The sequence below is a fragment of the Anabrus simplex genome, chromosome 1 (genome assembly GCF_040414725.1).
Source record: "Anabrus simplex isolate iqAnaSimp1 chromosome 1, ASM4041472v1, whole genome shotgun sequence".
NCBI lineage: Eukaryota > Metazoa > Arthropoda > Insecta > Orthoptera > Tettigoniidae > Anabrus > Anabrus simplex.
In genome coordinates, this window is record NC_090265.1 from 629,565,255 (window position 1) to 629,584,269 (window position 19,015).

Sequence of the window (19,015 nt, forward strand, 5' to 3'; positions counted from 1 at the left end):
TAATGCTGAAGATGGCACACACACACACACACACGCACAGCCCTCGAACCATCGGAATTAACCAATGAAGATTAAAATCTCCACCCAGCCAGTAATCGAACCCGGGACCCTTGGACCAAAGGCCAGCACGCTAACCATTTATCCATGAGCAAGGAAGTCTTACTGCAACACAAGTGATTGTATGAGTAACGCCTTTTCCAACATCCAGATGCACTAGCCGTTCTCTGAATATTATTTGCATAGGACCACCCCAGATAACCGCAGCTTCCGTACCTCTGAAGACATTATTATTATTATTATTATTATTATTATTATTATTATTATTATTATTATTATTATTATTATTATTATTATTATTATTATTATTATTATTAACATAGTACTGTATAGGCTTTTGGGCTTATGCTGTGTCAAGAAAATAAGGTGAAAGAAATTCTTTACGTTTCGCAGAGAACTGTGCTCTGCGTCATCAGAAGAAAATCTCGACTGTCCACTAGAAAGGCTTCTTAAACAATGAGCTTTTGAAATTTAGACGTTATAACAGAAGTGGAAATGATACGTTAATTCGTCACCAGATGGCTCCCTGGACGCCGCACAGCACTAGCGTTCGAAGCGGAAGCCTATACAGTATCATGTCTATACGGGCCGTGAAAGCATCAATGGCAACATTATTATTATTATTATTATTATTATTATTATTATTATTATTATTATTATTATTATTATTATTATTATTATTATTGTGCCTTTGCTGGCGGGACCTAGTGTTTACAGTGCACTATGTCTTCTGGTCTGGGCTAGATCAATTTTGTTACTTTCATTCATCTGTCTCAGCTTTATCCTTGGCTTTGACAAAATGAAAGTGACTGAGGTATGAGTGATGCTAGTAATGCCATTCCTTCTGCAGCCAACCCCTGTTATGAATGGTGTGAAAATATTGCTCGTAGGGTCGGTTGGTCATGCATTTCAGTGGGTTTGGCAGACTGATATGTAATAGCAACTTCTGGCTCGGCGAGGAAAGCAACGGGAAACTACCTCACTCCTCATTTCCCTAGTAAGCCTCTTCAGTGATGCCTAGGCCATCTATGACAGCTGATGGCAGAGCTGTTGAGGATCCAACCAGCCTTCGGGCTGAGGACTAAACATGCATACACATTATTATTATTATTATTATTATTATTATTATTATTATTATTATTATTATTATTATTATTTTGCTAGGGGCTTTACGTCGCACCGACACAGATAGGTCTTATGGCGACGATGGGATAGGAAAGGCCTAGGAGTTGGAAGGAAGCGGCTGTGGCCTTAATTAAGGTACAGCCCCAGCATTTGCCTGGTGTGAAAATGGGAAACCACGGAAAACCATTTTCAGGGCTGCCGATAGTGGGATTCGAACCTACTATCTTCCGGATGCAAGCTCACAGTCGCGCGCCTCTACGCGCACGGCCAACTCGCCCGGTATTATTATTATTATTATTATTATTATTATTATTATTATTATTATTATTATTATTACAAAATCTAAGAACAACTGAGATTTTACCGATGATATTGTTATTTTATTTGGGTTGCAGAAGATCTGAAGAAATTATGGAATGTTATGGACATAGTCTTGAAGAAGGAGCAGAAGATGAAAATAAATAAATCCAAAACAGAAAATATTAGATTAGGAAATTAAATCTTAAAGGAAGTAAATGAATATTGCTAGTTAGGTAGCAGAATATCTAGCTATGACACAAGTAAGGGGAACATAAAATGCAGACTGTCACAAGCAAGGAAGATCTTCCTTAGGAAAATAAAATTGCTCACTTCGAGCATTGATACAGGAATTAGAAATATGTTTGTGAATACTTTCATCTGGAGTGTTGCACTGTATGGAAGTGAAACATGGACAATAACTAGTTCATAGAATAGAGAATAGAATATTTTGAAATGTGGTGTTTCTGAAGAATGCTGAAGGTGAGATAGATAGATCGAATCACGAATGAAGAAATAATCGAATTGGTGAGAGGAGAACGATTAGGTGAAATTTGATCAGAAGTAGATGTAGAGTGATAAGACAGATCTTAAGACACTCAGGACTTGTTCAGGTAGTTTTTTAGGGAAGTGTAGGTGGTAAGAACTAGGGATAGACCAAGACATGCATTTGTCAAACGTGTTAAAAGTAGACGTAGAATGAAATCGTTACGTATAAATAATAATAATAATAATAATAATAATAATAATAATAATAATAATTGTTTTATTGTTTTTACGTCCCACTAATAACTTTTGACGGTTTTCGGAGACGCCTACGTGCCGGAAGTTTGTCCCACAGGTGATATTTTACAAGCCAGTAAATCTACCGACATGAGGCTGACGTATTTGAGCACCTTTAAATACCACCGGACTGAGCCAGGATCGAACCTGCTAAGTTGGAGTCAGAAGGCCAGCGCCTTAACCGTCTGAGCCACTCAGCCCAGCTTACGTATACACGAAAGCGTTATCACAGGGTCCAGTGGCATGCAGAACTGCTTTAAACCAGTCTATGGACTGATAACCCAAACAACAACAACAACAACATTATTATTATTATTATTATTATTATTATTATTATTATTATTATTATTATTATTATTATTATTATTATTATCTGTGAAGTCTCCAGCCCAGAGACTACTTGGATCCTCAAATAGTACCAACATTGTTTATCTGGTTATAGGGAAACCCCAAAAATTGGTGCAACTTCAGCCACTTTTTCGTATATTTTTAAAATGTAAACGTGAAATATTCCCTCTAATTTTCTGAAATTAATGTAAGATCTGACGTGTTTGTTCTTTCATTTTTATCTATGTACATAATTGTCGAGCCGAACTTGTCCTCGACCGAGCTCGATAGCTGCAGTCGCTTAAGTGCGGTCAGTATCCAGTATTCGGGAGATAGTGGATTCGAACCCCACTGTCGGCAGCCCTGAAGAGGGTTTCCGTGGTTTCCCATTTTCACACCAGGCAAATGCTTGTGCTGTGTCTTAATTGAGGCCACGGCCGCTTCCTTCCCAGCCCTAGGCCTTTCCTGTCCCACCGTTGCCGTAAGACCTATCTGTGTCGGTGCGACGTAAAGCCAATAGCGAACTTGTCCTCGGACACTCCCGGCAATAAAAGCCATACGCCATTTCATTTCATTTTAATTGCTATTCAGTAACAAATTATGATTAACTGAAATGTGGCCGGAGTTACGCCGGTGTTTTCGGACACCCTACAAATAATTCAAAAAACGAAGTTTTCTTCGACAGTTACTTCGGCTACTGTGAATGTTTTTAAAAACCTGCAGGACGACCAATATCAACAATCAGCAAGCAAATTAAAACGATTCGTGGTGTAACGGGTGTACAGAGGTCAAATTTACAGGATGTTTGCAAGCAATCTATATTTTCCCCAAAGAAGAAACAATTGCTCCGATATGTGGTTTGTAGTTACACTTCGTCCAAGCATCGTATTCAGTCGTTCTCCTTTCAGTCTGGAATTATTATTCTCTCCTAATCGATATGACTTTAGGATATTCCTAAACGAATCAGAGCATGACTTTTTCAAAGTATGATTTTCGGTAAAATCAGGAAGTCTTTTCAGGACAGCTCTATTTAGAAGACTGTCCTGCAGCTTTGAAGCCAGATTTCATGCTAGCTTTCGATCTTTCATCTCTTATGTCCGCCTTGAAAACTCTGAAAACTCCTGTTTTGAGTAGGGTTCCTTCTTCTTCTTCTTCTTCTTCTTCCATTCCATGGCTGTGTCAGATGAGTTGAATTTGGCGGTAGGAGGGCAAATGATATGTTGTTCTCTCCGCTGATAGGAGGCTGGACAGACTGGCACCAATTATTCCTTTTTTACCGGGTAAGTTCTTGAGATACGGCAAGAAAAGTGAAGTAAACCATTCCTTGAACATGTTCATATCAAACCATTCGCTTTCGTTTCTAGTATAATGTGCACCATTAACACCTCCTTCTGTCCAACCCTGGTACAAATGTTTGGCTCGATACAGCTGAATGTATTAAATCTATGGCGCACAAAGTCTTCAAAACGCTCGCTGCACCGCCAGCTACACGACAGGCCGACGATATTCCTTGTCATTGATGAAGGGAGATTGAACCTTTCACGGAATTTCTATTCTACCTGTTGAGATGGCATCTTTAGGCCGCGTGCACACCGAGCGCGCTTCGCATAGTGTCGCTGAGAGCACGGCGTCGAGTTTGCAGTGTGAACAGCAAGCACGCCTTTTATACTGACAGGTCTGCTGGTCGGAGCAAGAGGAACAATTCCCATCTGATACAATAGAAACGGCTGATCTTAAAACCCTGATCGAAATCAAAATGAGTCCTCGTGGCTTCAGTGTCCTTAGAAATATCTCGGCCAGTCGTGTAGCTGGCGGTGCAGCGAGCGGTTTTCGCCGAGTCGGCGCATGTTTCTATTGTATCAGATGGGATGAAACAGTCAGAGCGGTGCTCGCCGACAGGCGACAGATTTGCCGACTCGGCCTGTCGTGTAGCTGGCGGTGCAGCGAGCGTTTTGAAGACTTTGTGCGCGCTCTAGCGCCATAGATTTAATACATTCAGCTGAATCACGGCCGACTTGATGCTTCGCTCTAGCGATAGATCCAGTCGGCCGTGGCTGAATTTACGCGGCGATTGCATCATTGGTAGGTATTCTTGTATTAGATATCATGAAGTATCTTTGAAATTCAATAATATACTCGTAAAAGGACATATAGAGTAAGTAGACTTTTGGAATAAGAATAAGACTAATAATTTATTTTTATATAATGTTATTGAATTATTTATTCTTCACATACAATTCCAACGGCATATACGAACATTCTTCTACGTTATTCTATCTCTTCTTGACAGAATCATGGATGTTAGGATTGACATAGAAAAATTAATCAGTGAGGTCCATGCCCGGCCAGCAATATGGGATATGACTCATAGTGATTACATGGACAAAACACAAAGGAAAATCTCTTGGGAAGAGATTGTGAATCAGTTTGCGGGACATGACACGCCTGTAGAAGAAAAGAAGACCTTAGGTAAGTTTGTGGCTTAAGTACAAGATTCTGTTCGATTTCGTAGTCACGAATACAATACAAAAATTACTTTAAATTTTCACATTCTGCCATTCTAATGGAGCAATTTCTGAAAAATACTGAGTGAACTTATCTCTAACATTTACAGCTCTCGGATTTCCTCTCGTTATTCTGTCGAACTTTAAGTTCTGTATGTTTCATTGTGGGAAAGTGTCTTCACGTTTTCCATCCTTTTGTCTTACAAAATATGTAGTACACAAGCAGCCTTAATTATAACTTCAGCAAAAACAATATCTACATTCAGTGGTCTGTGAAATATTCTCCACTTATTCGCTAAAATACCAAAGGAACATTCTATATAGCGCCTGGCTCTAGACAGTCTGTAATTGAATATTTTCTTCGTATCAGTTAGATGCCTGCCACCATACGGTGTAAGTAAGTTTGTTGACAATGGGAAGGCCTCATCACCAACTATCACATACGGATAATGTGAAGATGAATCTGCAATTGGCGTTGGTGGAGGAATTCCCAACGTACCATCAGACAGCTTTTCAAAGAGTTTTGAGTTTTTGAATATTCCAGAATCACTTGACTTCCCATATGATCCTACGTCTACGTATGTAAATAAATAGTTAGCATCACACATGGCAAATAACACAACTGAGAAGTAGTTCTTATAGTTATAATACATAGAACCACTATTTGCAGGTTGTACAATTCTCACATGCTTTCCATCAATTGCATCTATACAATGAGGAAAGCTAGCACACTTTTCAAATCCCTCAGCTATTTCTAGCCATTTTTCTATAGAGAGCTTAGGTAATGCATGATTGGCTACACATGTCCATATTGCTTCACAAACTTCCCTGACAATGGTCCCTGCTGTTGATCTTCCCACTCGGAATGTGTAGTGCAAGTCTATCAGAGAGCATCCCGTTGCCAGATACCTGAAAGTATTCGAAACACACCAATTAATAATATATGGATTTCTCCTGAATAATTCCGTTTAAAGTAACATAACTGTTTTATTTCTTTTAGGTGAAATACTTCACAAGAAGTGGACAAACGTGCGAGACAGATATACCAGAGAAATGCAAGCAAGAAACGGGAAATCTGGTAGTGGAGCTGGGAAGAAAACGGCATACATGTATGCGGAACAACTGTCTTTTTTACAGGATACGGTATTACCACGCAAAACTACCAGTTCCTTACATCTGGAAGTAGGAGATAGCAATTCTGAACCTTCCACTGAAGCTGAAACTCCTATTGAAACAGTTCCTTCACGACGTCCACAATTAGGGAAAAAGAGGAAACTACATCCAGTGGAGGCCAAGATTTTCCAAGCTCTGGATAAAAATCGAGAAAGCAGGAAGAGAATGGAAAAAGCTGAAGATGATGATAATCGTCATTTCTTATTATCACTTCTTCCCACCCTGAAAGCCTTACCCAGGGCTTTAAATATGAAAGCCAGAGTGGACATAATGCAATGCATTATGAAATATGTATATGAAAAGCCTGATGACCTTCCCCAAAATCAACAGCGGCAGCATTAAACGCGCAAATGAATCAAATGCAGCACCCACGGCAAGAAATAATAGCACAGAATGTTCTGGTTCAATCACCACCACCACCACCACCACCACAACAACAACAACATCCAAGTTTTCGTCAACATCAACACTTTTATTATTTTGATTCCTCTGTTCCTACACAACAGGAGAAACAACAATACGAAAATAGCAGTAAAATACAGTCCCCACGTTGTTCACGCACAATAGCAGCAGCTCCGTCTCCAGAAAATTCCCTTTCTACATGTGTGTCCAGTTTCAGTCCAGATGGAGAAGACTCAGATATCAGTCTCTTTTAAATGTTGCAGTTCTTTAATTTTTCATGTGAAATGATTGTGCTTGTTTTCTAAACAATTGAACATATGTATTCTAATAATATGCTATACTTACCTGAGAGTTATCACCAGTTTTCCTTCAGGTGGAATACTGCTCCTCATAGGAGTGTCTTGCTTTCTCAACTTTTCATTTAAGATGTTCAACAGTTCGTCGAAACATTCACTAGACATACGAACAAAATTGTAAAATTTTTCTTCATCCTGCCGTGCTTGATTAAATAAAGTGTAAAATAGGCCTTTTGAAGTTCTATCTGCCACTATTGGATGCATCCATATTCTCCGATGTTTCCTTCTCCGCCGCCACCGTAAGTAAATTAGTGACAAAAGTACTGCACGTTCCTCATGAAGATCCATCTCTGCTACGCTAGCTTCCTCGCCTAACGTCGCACTCGTTCGTGTGTTTTGTCCACTGCCTGCTCGATACGCACCCGATGACTGCTTATAAGCAGCCAATTTAGATGCAGATCGAGCAGGCAGTGGTTTCGTCACAGTCGCAAAAACCGCTCTGTGTATCAATCACAGGCGGCAGCCGACTCGGCGAAAACCGCTCCGTGTGTCATCAGCCTAACACGCAGTTGCCTACACGTGGCAGATGCCGCCCACCTTCATCGGAGGGTCTGCCTTGCAAGGGCTGCACTCGGCTAGAAATAGTCGCACGAAATTATTATTATTAGAAGTATGAAGCAAAAATTTGAATTATATACACAAAATTATAATTTTAATAATATGAAACATGTTGGTAAATAGTGCAGATACCTCCATTAGTTCTTTCACGTAGAAGGTCCTGAGTTATTTGTTACGTCACTGAACGGAATATCAAATTTCTAGTGAACATACGGTATTGAACACCACCCTGCCACTAGAATATACACCCAATCTTCATAACAATGGCCGTATGCAAAATAGGTGACTGGCCAGCATATTGGCTGCCTCATGAATGAAGCTTCAGAATGCTGTTTGCTTACGTAATGAAGGAGACGTCCAACATGAAGCCTCAAGAATCTGAAGAAAATAATGGAATAGGAGTATATTATATTAAGCCGCCATTTTTTGGTATTAGAAGTTATGATATGAGATTGAAGGACTTAATACGGTCGTCACAGTTGGAAGATTTCCAAGACTACGAAAGCTGCTGGTAACATGAGGTTTCTTCAAGACAAATCCAATCCACTTAATAGAGAGAAGGGATAAAAAAAAAAAAAAAAAAAAAAAAAAGAGTTTGTGAAAGAGGGAAGAATCTATCCGTCAATGTTTTTGAAGTGTCGAGTACAACATACGCCTTTTATCTTCGCTGACAAGTTTATTATTCAATCAGACTAATACAGAAGACTTCTCCCCTCCCGGTTCGCGATGAGTGATGGCTCAGCGAGATCCACTTCCGAGAGAGTGCGGTTTATACTTACTAGCTGGGGTTCGGCAGGAAAACAATTGTGCCGAGCCGTACGGATTTCACAGAAGTGGAGGGTTAAATCTATAATCTGTCCGTTTACTTCTCTGTATTGGTGACTGCCTCTAGTTCTTCACATTTTAGTCGGCTCACAAACTCCTAATCCATTGCAGATCAACACACACACGTTAGCTAAACTAGCAGTATACCTTTCTGTACGTTGTCTAATCACAGTATAATTTACTGGAAATATACACATTTTTAATTTGAAATTTATTAATTAGGTTCATTTTACATGGAAGAGTTACAAGGCATTCATAAAATATCCTATCAGTAGCACCAGCACATGAGACAAGGGAAACGAGACGGATGAATAAAAGAAAGTTCTTTAAAGGAATGCAATTCACTTACCTACCCGAAATGAAATTTCTTAGCCCGGCTCCTTGTCAGAATGGTCAATGGTTTAGAGGGCGAAGTCACCGGGATTCTAATCTATGACACTCAGGTTGGAAATCGAGTGGCTAGGTCACTACGCAAGCGTTCGGTTTCATGCACATACGGATATATGGCTAGCATGCTGGCCTTTGATCCGAGTGGCCCCAGGTTCGATTTCTAGTCAGGTCGGTGACTTTAATTTTCATTGGTTAATTCCTCTGGCTCGGGGGTTGGATGTTTGTGCCGTCTTCAACATTAGAATTTGTCGGGGTCGGGTATGAAGTGAGACGAATCTTCGCAGCGAGCTCTTACGACCGGATGAACTTCCTGACGTCAATTTCATCAGAGGAGTTAGTGAAATTTAATGAATCACGTGATATATGATAGTAGTAAGGGAGACTGTAAAACCTAGTGTAGCGAGCTCGATAGCTGCAGTCGCTTAAGTGCGGCCAGTATCCAGTAATCTGGAGATAGTTTGTTCGAACCCCACCGTCGGCAGCCCTGAAGATGGTTTTCCGTGGTTTCCCATTTTCACACCAGGCAAATGCTGGGGCTGTACCTTAATTAAGGGCACGGTCGCTTCCTTCCCATTCCTAGGCCTTTCCTATCCCATCGTCGCCATAAGACATATCTGTGTCGGTGCGACGTAAAGCAAGAAAAACAGTGCCGACACATAGCTTACTCCTGTCAAACAGCAACAAGGGTTCTGTTCAAGGTTGAACGCGTCCATCCGACGGACGGATCACCAACACCGTGGTATACTCTCACTCCACTGCACACTGCTTTTGGCACGCAATCTGGCGATTAGAAATAGTATACCAACACTTCTACCCTGGCAGCGATTATTCTAATGGTGAAAATGTTTTTGAACAACACAACTCGAACAGGATAACGACGGTGACAGACAAATAATAATAATAATAATAATAATAATAATAATAATAATAATAATAATAATAATAATAATATTTTAACATCCCTTCATTGATGTCTATAAAAACAATTTAATGATGGTAGGACAAATAATGCCATCGGTTAAACGGTCCATTTACATTTTTTACACTGTGCCTTAGTTGGAAAAATATAATCTACCAGTACTCACCTAACGTTTCAGCATAATCCACATACCGCACTGTAGATGCACAGGAACGAGGTTCTGCTGACCTTTAGGGTCAACTGCTGACCATCTTCCTGATGATAACCAAGTCTTCACATATGGTAGTGGATAAAACTGATGAAGTGTGGGTCCCGCAAGATTAACAAACATTTAGTCTGCTGTAAACATACGCCTACGGTATCACATGGTCTCTTAGTTTTGTTGGCATTCATTATAACCTTTATAACCTCAATTTTCGAATTGACAAGATCAGATAATCACGCTTTGCCTTTCAAAACAAAAATAACCACCCTCTTTTGCACTAACAACAGAACCAAACTAAGTAGGCATACTGAATATACCGTGCAGTGTTGCGACGGAAACGACACTGTGAGCATTAAGTTAAAAACTGGGAATAGGCTACTTCTGGCTTCTGGGTCAAGTAGCACCAGAGGCAAATGGGGCAAGAATAGGAAAGCTTCGTATGCCCCTAAAACACGTTCAGTTTACATCTGTTGAATACTCTAAAATTACTTCCTACTGTACGTGCCCAACTTGACGTCTAGCTGACGCCTTGACGATGTAATCATGCGCCTTCACTCAAATACATTTTCCACCTGTTCCTGGCCACGGTTTTTACGTTCTATGGACAATCTGATTTCTTTCTATCTCCCCTCCACATTACTCCCAATCACGAAGTACTGCCTTATATTCTCTTGCTGGAGAACACTGCACGTCGTGCGATGGTGGTGTAATGGTGAGCATAGTTGCCTTCCAAGCAGTTGATCCGGGTTCGATTCCCGGCCATCGCACTGATTTTTGCTTCCGTTTCCTTTTATTTTTCATTTAGTTGCAACCCCCAAATGATAAGTTGAACGGTATTTTCTACTAAAAGTGCTTAACTTACTTTATAAATAAAGAATTATCTTCAACTTTCATCTTTACATACACGTAGGCCACTTTAAATACATGTGGTTACAGACTTCTTCTTTATCTGCGAGGGATCCCACCTCTACCGCCTCAAGGAGAGTGTCCTGGAGCTTCAGACTCTGGGTCGGGGGATACAAGTGGGGAGGATGACCAGTACCTCACCCACGAGGCCAAACCTGCTGTTCTGAACAGCGGCCTTGCGGGAGGAAGGGAAGATTGGAATGGATGGATAAGGAAGAGGAAAGGAAACGACCGTGGCCTTAAGTTAGGTACCATCCCGGCATTTGCCTGGAGGAGAACCACGGAAAAGCACTTCTAGGATGGCTGAGGTGCGAATCGAACCCATCTCTACTCCTTTGACCTCCCGAGGCTGAGTGGAGCCCGTTCCAGCCCTCATACCAATTTTCAAATTTCGTGGCAGAGGCGGGAATCGAACCCGGGCCTCCGGGGGGTAGCAGCTAATCACACTAACCACTACACCACAGAGGCGGACGCGGTTACAGACATCTACAGAAAACTGCGAGAGGAGCGTCATAGCCGAGTGCCATCGTCACTGCTTTATCAATTATCACTGAGGTAGCCGTTGCAAGTGCGAGGACAAGCCGAATGAGAAGTCAAGTGGGTAAATACACTCAATGATCGCATGGGAAATCTGTGACGTTTGGAAATCCGAGATTCGAATTCTCACACTGACGACAGCTTCACTTATGTGAGGTATTTATTTATTTATTTATTTATTTATTTATTTATTTATTTATTTATTTATTTATTTATTTATTTATTTATGTACTATTCTTGGGACACCTGCAACAAGCCTACAAGATCTTTATAACCTATTTGCCTACATCGAAATAACTCTAGTTGTAAATATCACTACATTCCCTAAAACAGCACAAGTTACAGTGGCGTATGTTGGGATCAAGACGTGGGCTACCACTAGACTTAGGTTACCCCCTTTCGGTGGTTGGTTTAGTGAACATCATGCCTTAAGCGTTTTGAGCAGCAGCCAACAGCCAACGGAGAAGCTTGTTGTGTTGTCAAGACTGCTTCACAAGCTACTGGCCTGGTCTCTGCTACTGTCAATACTAGTCACGTGATCACTCCTTAGCATTTTTAAGTCCGGCTTTGTGGCTAAATGAATAGAATAATTGCCTTTGGTCCGATGGCCCCGGTTCAATTCTCAGAATCAACCCCCTTGTACTGTTAATTCCCCTGGCTTGGTGTTCATGACGTCTTCGCTATTCATTTCATCCTTTTTTTTTTGTTTTTTTTTGTTTTTTTGTTTTTTTTTTGCTAGGGGCTTTACGTCGCACCGACACAGATAGGTCTTATGGCGACGATGGGATGTACCCTTAAGGTACAGCTCCAGCATTTGCCTGGTGTGAAAATGGGAAACCACGGAAAACCATCTTCAGAGCTGCCGACAGTGGGATTCGAACCGACTGTCTCCCGGATGCAAGCTCACAGCCGCGCGCCTCTACGCGCACGGCCAACTCGCCCGGTTCATCCTCATTAGGTCACCAAGCCTATACAGCATCACCTGCGACCGTACATATCTTTCACGGGTTTAATAGCTTCCACGGGAGATCGCGGTTTCGATTCCAACCAGCAAGAGAGAACTGTAAACCTGAAAGATTGCATTTCATTTTGCAGATCTACCTTAGAAGGAAAACTATACTACCCCTATGACAGCAGCCCTGCAGTATCTTCCTACAAGAATGTAGAAGTATATGAAATGGCGTATGGCTTTTAGTGCCGGGAGATCCCAGGACGGGTTCGGCTCGCCAGGTGCAGGTCTTTTGATTTGACAGCCGTAGGCGACCTGCGCGTCATGATGGGAATGAAATGATGATGAAGACAACACATTCACCCAGCCCCTGCGCCAGGGAAATTAATCAATGATGGTTAAAATTCCCGACCCTGCCAGATCTCGAACCCAGGACCCCTGTGACGAAAGGCCAACTCTCTAACCATTCAGCCATGCAGTCGGACAATGTAGAATAAACGGGAGTGAGATACCAGTACTCTCTCATCTATGAGTTGTGATCTGATGGATTCGAACCCCACTGTCGGCAGCCCTGAAGTTGGTTTTCCGTGGTTTCCCATTTTCAGACCAGGCAAATGCTGGGGCTGTACCTTAATTAAGGCCACGGCCGCTTCATTCCCAGTCCTAGACCTTCCCTGTCCCATCGTCGCCGTAAAACATACTGTATCTGTGTTGGTGCGACGTAAAGCCAATAGCAAAAAAAAAAAAAAAAAAAAAAAAACCTTGGTTTTTCTGTGTCGGTCACATCTGGAATAAAAAGGATATGCAATGTTTAAATTTCCGTTATGTCTGACTGTATGTATGTATGTATGTATGTATGTATGTATGTATGTATGTATGTATGTATGTATGTATGTATGTATTAGCATCACGAGAAAACGCCTCAACATGTCTGAATGAAAATTGGTACTTAAGACTAGGTAAGACGGGATTCCAATCTAGACTGTACGTTTTTATTCAAGCTGGAGAGAGTAGTTTAGGGGAAGGTCTGAAATGTAATTCTCACATATTTCCGTTAATATAGATCTTATCGATATTAAATACCGGACGTTACAGAAACTAAGATAAATTATATTTTATGCGTTATGGGTTTTACTGTAGGCCTACGAGGAATGATAATGAACATATTAGCGATTGTTATTTTTTCACAAACTTCCGAATATATCCAGATATTTCTAAGGACACTGAAGCCACAAGGACTCATTTTGATTTCGATCAGGGTTTTAAGATCATTCCTGATGTCACGTGATTTTTCCAACCCAGGATTCGAATTTCAGCCACTACGCTAATCACGCCCTCATCCCTCCTTTTTTATAAAATTCGGAAAATCTTCAAAACTACTAGCTCTATCTATTTAGCGAAAATAACAAAACTTTTATACTGACAGGTCTGCTGGTCGGAGCAAGAGGAACAATTCCCAAGGCATTCGAGAAATTCCGTGAAAGGTTCAATCTCCCTCCATCAATGACAGGGAATATCGTCTTGTCAACCCTGAAATGTTCTATTCCACTTGTTGAGACGGCATCTTTAGGCCGCGTACACACTGAGCATAGTGTAGCGTGAAATGCTATGCATAGCGCAAGGCGTGCTTGCTGTTCACACTGCAAACTCTACGCCGTGCTCTCAGCGTAGTTTGGCGCGATGCGTTTTAGGGTCGTCACAAACTAATGCCGTTATCCATGTACACTAGAAACAGTTTACTGATGGATAACAGTTACCTAAAATTAAAAATTAGAAAGAAGAATCGAAAGTGGATTCATGAATTTAATGAAGAACGAATTACTTTCGGAGAATTCCATCGTTTGTACAGAGATGCAAGACTTTATCGCGATAAATTTTATGATTACTTAAGAACGACAAAAAATACCTTTGACCTTCCAAACCCTGCAACTGAAATGTGGCGACAAGTAGCAGAGAAGTATTGGGAGAAATTCAATTTTCCCAATTGTCCAGGAGCACCGTGCAGCAAATACGTGGAAATTAAATTTCCGGCTAAATCACGCTCTTTATATAATAATTATAAATAGTATTTTACAATCATCATCATCATCATCATCATCTGTTTACCCTCCAGGTTCGGCTTTTCCCTCGGACTCGGCGAGGGATCCCACCTCTACCGCCTCAAGGGCAGTGTCCTGGAGCTTCAGACTCTTGGTCGGGGGATACAACTGGGGAGTATGACCAGTACCGCGCCCAGGCGGCCTCACCTGCTATGCTGAACAGGGGCCTTGTGGGGGGATGGGAAGATTGGAAGGGATAGGCAAGGAAGAGGGAAGGAAGCGGCCGTGGCCTTAAGTTAGGTACCATCCCGGCATTCGCCTGGAGGAGAAGTGGGAAACCACGGAAAACCACTTCCAGGATGGCTGAGGTGGGAATCGAACCCACCTCTACTCAGTTGACCTCCCGAGGCTGAGTGGACCCCGTTCCAGCCCTCATACCACTTTTCAAATTTCGTGGCAGAGCCGGGAATCGAACCCGGGCCTCCGGGGGTGGCAGCTAATCACACTAACCACTACACCACAGAGGCGGACGTATTTTACAATACTGTTACAATTAGCATACACAATTTATCATCGTAACAAAAGTGAAGTAAATATGAGACAAATATTATATTTACTTCCAAACCCACTCCTAGCCTGCAGAGTGATATTCTTCATGTTACCACCCTCCATTTGCAAAGTTATAGATTCAATGCACTTTGTCACAAAGTGTCCAGCTACATAGATAAATGGTTACCGTACTGGCCTTTGGTCACAGGAGTCTCCGGTTCAATTCCCGGCAGAGTCGGGAATTGTAATCATGATTAGTAAATTCCATTGGCACGGGGGCTGGGTGTATGTGTGTATTCATAATCATTTCATCCTCATCACGACGCAGATCACCTACGGGCGTCAATTCAAAAGACCTGCACCTGGCAAGCCGAACTTCTCCTCGGACACTTCCGACACTAAAATCCATACGCAATTTCATCCTGTCACAATGTTAAGCCCAGTAAAATGTGACAGTAGAAGTAATGTTACGGTATATGTTTACTGTAGGAATGTGATAAAACTGTTGTAGATACGTAAGTCCACTTATTTTGCAAAACAGTTACATTTTTATAGTTTTTGTGTCTTGGGTTCCATATTTCTTCTCTTTGAAACACTGCATGAATAATTTCTTCTTCCATAGCTTCAGAACAAGCTAGGTAACGCTAAGCAATTAACCAACACTGCGCGTTGTCTGGCGCTTCGCTTAGCTGTAAGGTAGGCGTTCAGCGCAGCAGAGCGCGGGCTGTGTAAACACCTGGCTTAGGAACAAAGCACTGGTTACGCTTAGCGTGACGCTTAGCGTTGAGCAACACGCGACACACTATGCGAAGAGCGCTCGGTGTGCACGCGGCCTTACAGCTAAAGATATAATACACGTAGTATACAGTACCTACTCTAGTTTGTCTTCATGGGCAGTCTCATCATGGGATAATACCGTACTGAACACACAGTACATTGTTTTATTTTACCGCGCGAATTATAACAGTGGAAATATTCATTACTTTAGATTTTTATTGTCAAGTCCATCAACGACGAGCATCTTTGACTGTAGGTATACTACTATACCTATACTAGTGGTTTAACCTCGCCCCGACACAGATAGGTTTTATGGCGACAATAGGGTAGGAAAGGGCTAGGAGTGGGAAAGAAGCGGCCGTGGCCTTATAAGCTACAGCCCGTGCAATTGCCTGGTGTGAAAATGGGAAACCCCCAAAAACCATCTACGGGGTGGGTTCGAACCCCCTATCTCCCGAATGCAAGCTCATTGCTGTGCGACCCTAACCGCACGGCCAACTCGCTCGGTGATTGTGACTATATACACTGACTGACAGAGCAAATGCAACACCAAGAAGGAGTGGTCAGAACTTTATGCCAATTGCAGGGTAGACTGACGTCACTGAGGTATGCTCATGATGTGAAATGCGCCGCTGTGCTGCGCACGTAGCGAACGATAAATGGGACACGGCGTTGGCGAATGGCCCACTTCGTACCGTGATTTCTCAGCCGACAGTCATTGTAGAACGTGTTGTCGTGTGCCACAGGACACGTGTATAGCTAAGAATGCCAGGCCGCCGTCAACGGAGGCATTTCCAGCAGACAGACGACTTTACGAGGGGTATGGTGATCGGGCTGAGAAGGGCAGGTTGGTCGCTTCGTCAAATCGCAGCCGATACCCATAAGGATGTGTCCACGGTGCAGCGCCTGTGGCGAAGATGGTTGGCGCAGGGACATGTGGCACGTGCGAGGGGTCCAGGCGCAGCCCGAGTGACGTCAGCACGCGAGGATCGGCGCATCCGCCGCCAAGCGGTGGCAGCCCCGCACGCCACGTCAACCGCCATTCTTCAGCATGTGCAAGACACCCTGGCTGTTCCAATATCGACCAGAACAATTTCCCGTCGATTGGTTGAAGGAGGCCTGCACTCCCGACGGCCGCTCAGAAGACTACCATTGACTCCACAGCATAGACGTGCACGCCTGGCATGGTGCCGGGCTAGAGCGACTTGGATGAGGGAATGGCGGAACGTCGTGTTCTCCGATGAGTCACGCTTCTGTTCTGTCAGTGATAGTCACCGCAGACGAGTGTGGCGTCGGCGTGGAGAAAGGTCAAATCCGGCAGTAACTGTGGAGCGCCCTACCGCTAGACAACGCGGCATCATGGTTTGGGGCGCTATTGCGTATGATTCCACGTCACCTCTAGTGCGTATTCAAGGCACGTTAAATGCCCACCGCTACGTGCAACATGTGCTGCGGCCGGTGGCACTCCCGTACCTTCAGGGGCTGCCCAATGCTCTGTTTCAGCAGGATAATGCCCGCCCACACACTGCTCGCATCTCCCAACAGGCTCTACGAGGTGTACAGATGCTTCCGTGGCCAGCGTACTCTCCGGATCTCTCACCAATCGAACACGTGTGGGATCTCATTGGACGCCGTTTGCAAACTCTGCCACAGCCTCGTACGGACGACCAACTGTGGCAAATGGTTGACAGAGAATGGAGAACCATCCCTCAGGACACCATCCGCACTCTTATTGACTCTGTACCTCGACGTGTTTCTGCGTGCATCGCCGCTCGCGGTGGTCCTACATCCTACTGAGTCGATGCCGTGCGCATTTTTAACCTGCATATCGCTTTGAAATAAACATCAATTATTCGTCCGTGCCGTCTCTGTTTTTTCCCCAACTTTCATCCCTTTCGAACCACTCCTTCTTGGTGTTGCATTTGCTCTGTCAGTCAGTGTATTTTCAAAGTGTGAACTAAGACAGCGCGGTGAAAATTGAATTTCCACATAGAAGGTCTGCGTATTTATTTAATTACGAGCGGTGAGAATAACTTTGTGTACTATTACTAAAATGTTTTCATTCCTCCCCTGAAGGGGTTTGGTGGCCGTGTCTTATACTAGGAACTGTCCCGGCATTCGCCTTAATGCAGGGGAATGGCCATTCTCAGGACAGCCGACGGTTGGGGCTAGCCGTGAGGTCCACCCCTGTCCCGTCTCCCGAATGCAGGGGCGTAGAGCCACGAAGAGCCGTGGCCACTCCTCCTCTGCTCGGTTGGCCGGTTAGAGTGCAGAGCTGTTGGACCACGGACCAGCCATGGCCACTATTGAGCCAAGACCCACTCTGCATCTACAGGAACTTTCTGTTTTGTGGGTGTAAAAATCATGACCCAAGTATCGCGATCCTCATAAAATATTTCTAACGGTGTAAATAGAAAACCTTGGGACGAAATCTGCGAACTTCTTCCAAAAAGATTGTAGCTCCTAAAAAGATTGTAGTTAATTTGCTGGGTAATTGATGTGTGCAGAATTAAACGAAATATCGCGAACAGGAAACGAAGAAAGTTACAACCTATTCCTAATGGAGGAATTTAACAATGCTCTGGCGAACATGTCATTGTCAAAGTTACAGCAAGCGAAAAATGACCTAATTACCGTTATAATACCGTACGATGAGCGTAATACACCTCGTTTAGTGGTGGGGAGAGTAACAGAACCTTCGCCAGGCTATTTCTCTTCTCTGGAATATCACATCGTTCAGAACTCATAAGCGCACCTCTGATTTACCCTGTTAAAGATTACAAGTAATAAACAATATCGGGCTGGCCATCTGTGACAGAGAGAAGTGCATGCTGGGGAATTAATGAATTACCAAAGTGGCCGTGTTTTAGAACCCGATCAATACGTGACTTGCATCGACTTACGTTTCTCAACAACGGGTACAAGGAAAGAAGAAATTTAAGACACTTTTAGTGTTTGGGTAGAACGCGGTATCTCCCAGAGTATTTAACTTACGATTCTGTCGATTGTGATTAATGTCTCAATTGACAGATTAAAGAGGAGGCTGCATGTTGCACCAAAAAAAAAAACCTGAAACGTAGCTTCCTGAAATAGAGCTTCAAGGTATACCAAATTTGTGCTATGTGACGTCACAGGCATACCCTGTTATACGATGGCGCTGTGTTGACTCGAGTGCTCGGTTGGAGGTTAGCTGTCGTTGTGAATATATCGTGGTCAGTTGTGTACAATAACAAATTTAATAATGGAAAAGAAAGATTGACGTCTTAAATTATCTTATTTCTACACCGAGTTATTACCCTCATTCCAAGTATACCACGTTCTATAGAATAAAATTTAT

General features: G+C 42.8%; 1 non-coding gene and 1 pseudogene across 1 annotated transcript; both read left to right on the plus strand.

Annotated features, from left to right (window-relative positions):
• The first annotated feature begins 4,883 nt into the window (after positions 1-4,883).
• Positions 4,884-6,922, plus strand: LOC136882786 (uncharacterized; annotated as a pseudogene).
• Positions 6,923-10,616: 3,694 nt separating this feature from the next.
• Positions 10,617-10,688, plus strand: TRNAG-UCC (transfer RNA glycine (anticodon UCC)). Its single transcript has one exon. It is a non-coding gene; the product is annotated as a tRNA-Gly (tRNA).
• The last annotated feature ends 8,327 nt before the right edge of the window (positions 10,689-19,015 follow it).